Genomic DNA, 7,826 nt, shown 5'->3' on the forward strand with positions numbered 1-7,826 from the left:
GCAATCCTTGGAGATTCCGCGTAGAGCAGCGATCCAATCGGCGTACGACTGTCCCGGCTGCATTTTGCAATTGGAAAATTCGTACCTGGCAGCTTGCACATGAATTGAGTCCTTGAAGTGAGTAGACAACTTCTCAGTCAACGCGTCGAAGGATTGTGCACTGACATCAGCAGCACCAAACAAATTTCGTAGGAGCGAGTAGGTTTCGGGTCCAACCCAGGAGAGTAGACACGCTCTTTTCTTCTCCATGTTGGAAATGCCGTAAATTGCTAGGTGATGGTTGAATCGTTGCGGATATTGGTCCCATTTCGCCTTTGATTTTACAAACGAATCTAATTGGGAGCGGTAGCTTCAGATGTTGACGCACCGGGACTTAACCTCTGCGCTAATGCTGCAGCTTTTGCTGTGTCATATCTTCTTTGTGCTGTGCTCGTTGTTGGTCCAAATCTTTTCTGTGACCAGCTTTTTGCTGCTCCAGCTGTGCTTTTTGATTTGCCTTTGTTTCATGTAAGCTCGCCATCATTGCCTACTGCTTCTCGAGCAGCTTCAGCATACCTGAATCCATGCTTCATCTTCGTCGCAGAAATAACTATGAATCCGACTTCTGACAACAATTGTTATGTTCTTGATCTTGCTTGAACAATAACTCATACGACGAGGTTGCAATATGAAATCAGTATATGATACAGCTGAATAACTTTAAGACAGGCGACACGATCCAGAGTTCAGTTAAACGAAAGACGAGTAGACAATAGAACACAGGGTATAAATACGAAGCACGACACACGAGGAAATAATGATTGGCGGTAATTACTAATCCTAGACAAAAAAAACAAACGACACCAACGTAAAATGCATGAACATAACACCTACCGGTAGCTCATTGGATGCTGCAAATTCAGTCTGCAGTCGACAGTAAGATGTTCAGTAACGACATCAAGGTGTGTATATACATAATTCTCAATCAAGTGAGAGAGCTAATTTGCCAGAGCCCAAATGAAATACGCGAAATCATTCCTGACCCCTTTTTCTGCAGGTATTTCCATCATTACCAATTATTCATACGATTAACATACACACACAAATCAGCACCGTAACTGCCGCACCCCAAACCCCCCAATTGAGGGGGGGCGAGCTCGATGGGGGGCCCAAAATTATTTCGTGAATTAGCATAAATCATAGAGTATTTTTGGAATATTTAAGCAATTTTTTCAAAATTCAAGTAGCCATTTATCTTTATTATTGGTTATTGGGCCATTACCGCGCCACGACCCACCAAGACATACAATCAAGTTTTAGGCCATATAACATGCGACTCCAAGAAGTGTGCCAGAACGATTGGCAGCGAGAAAAGCTTGGCCGAAAAGGTCTATGCCCTTATGCAGACCAAAGACTTCGCTGTATATACAAAATACATATAGGTTTACTTGTCCATAGGCGCCAAAATGACTGGCGCCGAATGTTCCTGTCTTTGCAATCTGAACCTAACAAGACAAATACCATCCCGCTAAGAAAAAATTTATGCCAGTGAAGAAATACCAATTTGAAATCGTGTGCGTCTCTTAGTTTAGAAGCCTACGTTTGGGCGGTTCTATATTTTTTTTATATGGCAGACTGGAAGTCACGAAATAACATCATGTAACGAAGTCATATCAACGGTTTCGCCCGCCCGAAGATGTTTAATCATTATTTACGGGCCCTCCCGTTTTCAAGACACTTAACTCAGCTCTACCGGTAAATCTAATAACGTGAGTAGAGAGGACAATAAATTGATAGCATATTATATATGCAATCGCCGATCTGATGGACCGATTTTATCATAAATTATCGAAAATCTTCGCGCGTGGCGCTGACTCACAATACAGTACCGGTAATTTCGTGACAAACGCGAACAACGTGATGGGGTGGGTCGTTTTATCACCCTATGGAAGCCCAAGACCCACGTTTTTGGGGACCTGACGAGGTGCTGTTTCGTTCCTGCCAACGGGTATACGCCCGAAGATGTTTAATTATTATTGAGTCGTCCTACCTTTTCAAACACACCTCACTCAGCTCTGCCGGCAAATCTGATTACGTGTGCAGAGAGAAGATAAAAATTGATAACAATGTATGCAATTCCCGATCATACTGACCGATGAAAGCATGAACTCTAGAATTTTTGCGCGCTTCGCGCGCTTAGGCGACAAAAGCTGATCCACTAAAGAAACTCCCAATGAACATGATGATTAGTGGTAAACAGGGGTAAACAGTGTATCGCTGGAGGGGGGTCTGGGGGGCCCAAGACCAAAGTTTTTTGGGGGGCTGACGAAGTGCTGTTACGGCCCTACACACAATAGGAAACTTAATCCAGTATTACGCGATTCACGAACGAATCGCAATAGCGCGTAATAAAGGCATATTACTAATAATTATATCCTCTCGCACCCCATGTAATCGAATTTATTGCTATAGACTTAGCTCAAGGTAAAACTTAGCAATTTGTAGACATAAGTTTGTAAAGGAAACATTACACTGGTCAAAAAAATGAAAAAAATATTTGTGGCAGAATATCTGAGAGCCGTTTCAGGGGCTTTTGAGATTGCTGATTACCAATATCACATTAGTTTTGCCAGATTGGCTCTTGTTCGGGATATATTTATACCCCTAAAAAAGCCCAAAATTACTGTATCTACCCCATTTTACTTGATAGGAAGAAAATCGTACTTTTTATTCTAATTTTTTACTGCGCATAAAGAGATAGTTGACTATGAAGAACCCTCATGTCGTTCTCAGTCATTCTATCAATAAAAACATGACCTGGTGCGAAATATTTGTTTGTCAGCGAGAAAAGTGAAGGAAGCTAAAAGACGAATTGCTACAACAGCTAAGCCTAAACCCTACGCAAGCAAGGTTTAACGAGATAACCATAGAGCTCCCAAAGCGTCCAGCAACGCATCTTCTTGTCAAAGGCATAGCATTTGAAACTAAAAAGGACACGGCAGTTAAACAACTGAACGAATATGGATTCGGAACGGTTGTCAATCAGACAAGAGTATTTTACAAGAATACTAACTATTACAACGGCGTCACTAACATCTGGATGGAGGATTTCAGTAAAGAAGATATGCCAGAAAGTATGATTATTATTGGTGTGAGATGCTGGATCAAGACTGCTGTAGATGCATATCAAAAGCGATGCTACCACTGTAAGGTGGTGGGTCATATGGTCAGAGATTGCCAAGCCGACAAATTGGAATGCGCGAAGTGCGGCGGGCCTGGCCATGGCGCAGAAACATGCAAAGCAAAACGTAGCAAAAGACAAAGCGAACACGAGACTGGAATCGAAAAGGCTGGGGGAGTCAATGATCAAATCGCAGATAAACTTGTGAGAGAAAACTCAAACGAACCCCATGCTGGTGAGAGAATAACCGACGAAACGAACGAATCGACGAAAATAATACCAGAGAAACCAGTTGACCTGAATATGAGTCAGAATGAGGACACGAACTGAAATCAAACAGCGCCGAATAGCCCGGTGATGACGAAATCTTACACGTCACCGGACGCTGCATTCGAGAATGAAGACACAACACAAGAACAGTCCGTACATCCTCTGGTCAACGAGGAAAAACACGAATCAGGCAAATAAAAAAAAACACAGACGGCCCAAATAGCGCTCAATAAAAGACCGCCTAATGCCATCAAAGGACCAAAATCGAGCGCCAGCTGTGATAGGGCGGCGAAACAACAAAACGGAAACAGAGTAACGACCAGAAACACCACAAGCAACCAAGAAATACTAACAAAACCGAATATAAATGGGATTAAAAAAGACAACACGAAACAGAAGACAGCCAGAATCCCGCAAGACCCCCAAAACAGAATCAATGGCGAACCTATTGAAGCTAGCATCGATTAACGTAAATGGATTATCAAACAGACTACAGGATTTGGAACAATATATACAGACTTCGAATTTGGATATATTATTGATTCAGGAAACGCATAAGATCGATAATGTGGATATACGTAACTGGGCAGCCGATATAGGATTTATTATCTACTTCAACACAAAGAACGAAGTGAGACAATATTCTGGCACTGCGATAATGATCAAATAACATCACGAAGGTAAAATTTTTCGTCACTACAGCATGATAGAAAACCGTGCACGATGCCTCTGCATTCAAATTGAAAAATGCCCAATAGCTATAATAAATATTTATACCCCACCCCGTCTGGACAATCCGCAGATGCGAGAAAGTTACGTGATGATTTCCTAATCCAACTCGAATCAGAAATCCATGAACTTGAAGTCTCGGTTATAATGGGTGGTGACTTCAACCTAATTATTGACCAAAAAGACACTCGAATTAAACAAAAACTCCATGTTAGAAGCACCGAGAGACACTTTGAAAAGCTAACTAACGACGCGGAACTGATTGACGTGTTTAGGAGTAAACATCCTCTTGCCGAAGTATTCACTTACGTCACTGGAAAAAACGCGAGGAGACTAGATCGTTTCTACGCAACTCGTGAACTCATGGGCCCTGTTCAGAATGCAGGACATGAAAATAACCTTGTGGCTGACCACATAAGTCCGACAATAACACTTGCAATTGAGCCAGGCACTCTATGGAGAAGAAAAAATTGGAAGTGTAATAATGACCTTTTGCGAGATGAAGTGTACCGAGATATAATATCTAATCTCATAAGCTTTGAAGAAAATAATATTCAACACTGCCACGGAATTCAACAATGGTGGGACAGACTAAAAGATAGAATTGTCAACGTAAGCAAGAGATATGAAATAGACAAATATAAAATGTGTGGCTCCCAGATAACGTATCAGAGGGCAAAGGGAAAATTGCGCATGTTTACCAAAATTGACCATTGCGAAGGTGAACCTAACACGATGAGACAATTTTGGCAAGAATTGAAGACCAGAAGGCGCAAGACCGAGCTTAAAGAACTCCAGCTCAGAGATGGAACGGTAACGACTGACCGTAATATTATTGCTAAACAGATTGAACAATTTTACGCAGAATTGTGGACCCGACACGACGGCATTAATTCGTACGATCAAGACGAATATCTATCATCTTATCAGCACGACCGCATGCACGGGAGAGACAATGAACAAACATCGGTAATACAATCTAGCGAAATATTACAAATACTGAAAGCAATGAACAGGGAAAGGTCACCGGGTTTCGACGGCCTAACAGTGGAATTCTACCTTGCTACGTGGCAAAACATTGGTTCGAGATTAGCAGAAATCATAAACAACGCGCTAATATACGGAAACATACCGCATAGCTGGAAACGCGCTAAAATTATTCTGATTCACAAAGAAAAGGACAAAAAGGATTTAGCGAACTGGCAACCCATTTCGCTGCTAAACACGGACTACAAAATAATGGCGTAAATTCTCAACAACAGACTGGTTGAGGAAATTTCGAGCAACATCAACATGACACAGAAAGCGGGAATTCCCGGGAGACAAATGGACGTGATACACAACAATTTGAGTGCAATTGTTAATTATCATCAAGAAAAACCTTTAGAAGGTTATATAATGACCATAGACGCAAGGAAAGCCTTTGATAAGGTGGACAACCAAATGCTCTTCAAAGTGCTTGACAAACTGCCCGTCACGTGAGAAACTCTAAAAGTGATCAAAGCCACATATGATAATCCTATTGCGACCCTCGAGGTCAACGGCCTCCAAGCAGCCAATGTAAATTGTACAAGGGGCATTAGACAACGATGTCCTTAGAGTATGACGCTATACGCGATTAGCGCAGACCCGCTAGCCCACAAGTCATGCACTAACGACAACATCAAAGGTATCCGAATCGGCGGGATAGAGCATAAATTAGACCAATTTGCTGATGACGTCACACTGTATCTAAGAACAACTGACTCTATTACCACAGTCCTTAACGTATATCAAAGCTTGCATAGAGTGACAGGTCAGGATATCAACACAGACAAGACGGAAATCCTACCGCTGAACGAAAAATCACGTATCAGACTGCAAAAAACTGCGCACGCACATATGCTGAAGCCAGTAATTAAGATACTGGGCTTATACCACGGAGAAAGCGAACTGAAAATGAACTTCCACAGACTCTGGCAAGGAGTCGAGAAAAGCGTAAGACATATTAAATCAAATCGGCTTTCTTGGATTGGTAAAATAACGGCGATTAAGGCATACATAATTAGCAAAATAACTTTTACATATGCTAACAAGCAAATTCCAGGCGACAAGCTCAAGCAACTCGAACGCCTCGTCTTCGGCCTACTGTGGAGTCCTGAGAAACTCGAGCAAAAAAGCAGAATGCAACTGATCAGACCTAAGCCAGAAGGAGGAATTGATATGCCAGATATCGAATCTGCAACACAAGCAAAGAGAGCAAAAAGACTACAACAACTGAGTCGACTCGAGAACCCGATTGATATCTGCCATGCAGAAGCGATGTACAATCTGACAACGAAGGTGGGCGATATAAATTGCAATTTATACAACAACCTCTACCCTCACAGAAATACATTGACGGAGGAATGGAAGAAGGAAAAGGAAATCTTCAACGTAATTAAAAGCCAATCACAAGATATACAAGAACTAAGCCAGAAAGAAATGTACCAGATCCTTGTTTAAAAAAAAACGCAACAAGGAGGAAGCCGCATGGCGGACTGGAAAGAGATATGGCTATACCAACCCAATATCAAATATCACATTGACAACAAGAAACGTGAGATTTCGTATCGCATTAACACTGAGAGCTACTTTACAGGCTCCAGAAAAACCAACGCAGGCTGGGTACGAAGAAATGACGCCTACTTGAAAAACAAATGCAAATTTTGCCAACACGCCGAAGATACTCTGCGTCACACCTTCGCCGAATGTTCAACTTACAAAAAACTGTTCTCTCTTTGTAATACAGGATCTCGAGAACGACCTGCAAACGACTATTGACGCTACACCCGACGAGATCATAAGCTACGTCTACGACGGACCGCAAGCTCCGACTATAATACAAGCTTTTATGAACGTGAAAACCCTTGTGTGGAAATGGAAAAGTGCACTCGACATACAAAATGAATTCGCCCAAAATATTGACGAACGCATCTACGATATAAGAAGTAAAATATACCGAATAATTTAAGCGAGTCCATTAAACGCTTGTGCGATAAATCGTATTGTATTTATCGACCCACAAAGCCCAACCAATCCACCTGCAACCTTTCCCAACCCCCCAAACCTCCCATCCCATCCCTCTTTACCCCACCCCTAAACCACTAAACCCTCCCCCGACCTACCCTATCCACACACCCCTACCCTAATCCTACCCCACCCACTACCACTCCACCAAATTTATATGAAAAACACACGCAAACGAGCGCCAAGTACTGTCGGCTCCTACTACGACCGCGACCACGAATCGACATCGACTGCTGCGATGAGATGAGCCGAGCGACTACGACCGCCAACTTACGACGGCGCCTACTACGACCTCGAATACAAATCCGACTTCGACAACGGCTGAGACGAGATGACCTGATGAATGATGATGGGGAAAGATTTTCTTTATGAAATTTTGATATTTTATGTACATATTTAAATAAACATCTCTAAAACGGTCATACCAAAAACTCGAAAATTGGTATCCGGCTGATACTATCCGCAGCTATCCTGCTGGGCGGTCAGCAATAACGGATAGCATGGAGGAGACAAAAAAACGGTGGCGCAGACTAGATGACCTCACCGTCGTATCGCAACTCCGTCGTCAAAGCATCTCGATGGTACAGGCGAAAAAGAATATCTATCTCTCTCTCTCAAA

Source organism: Botryllus schlosseri, chromosome 1 (assembly GCF_051294905.1).
Source record: "Botryllus schlosseri isolate E-star chromosome 1, Bs_hap1, whole genome shotgun sequence".
NCBI lineage: Eukaryota > Metazoa > Chordata > Ascidiacea > Stolidobranchia > Styelidae > Botryllus > Botryllus schlosseri.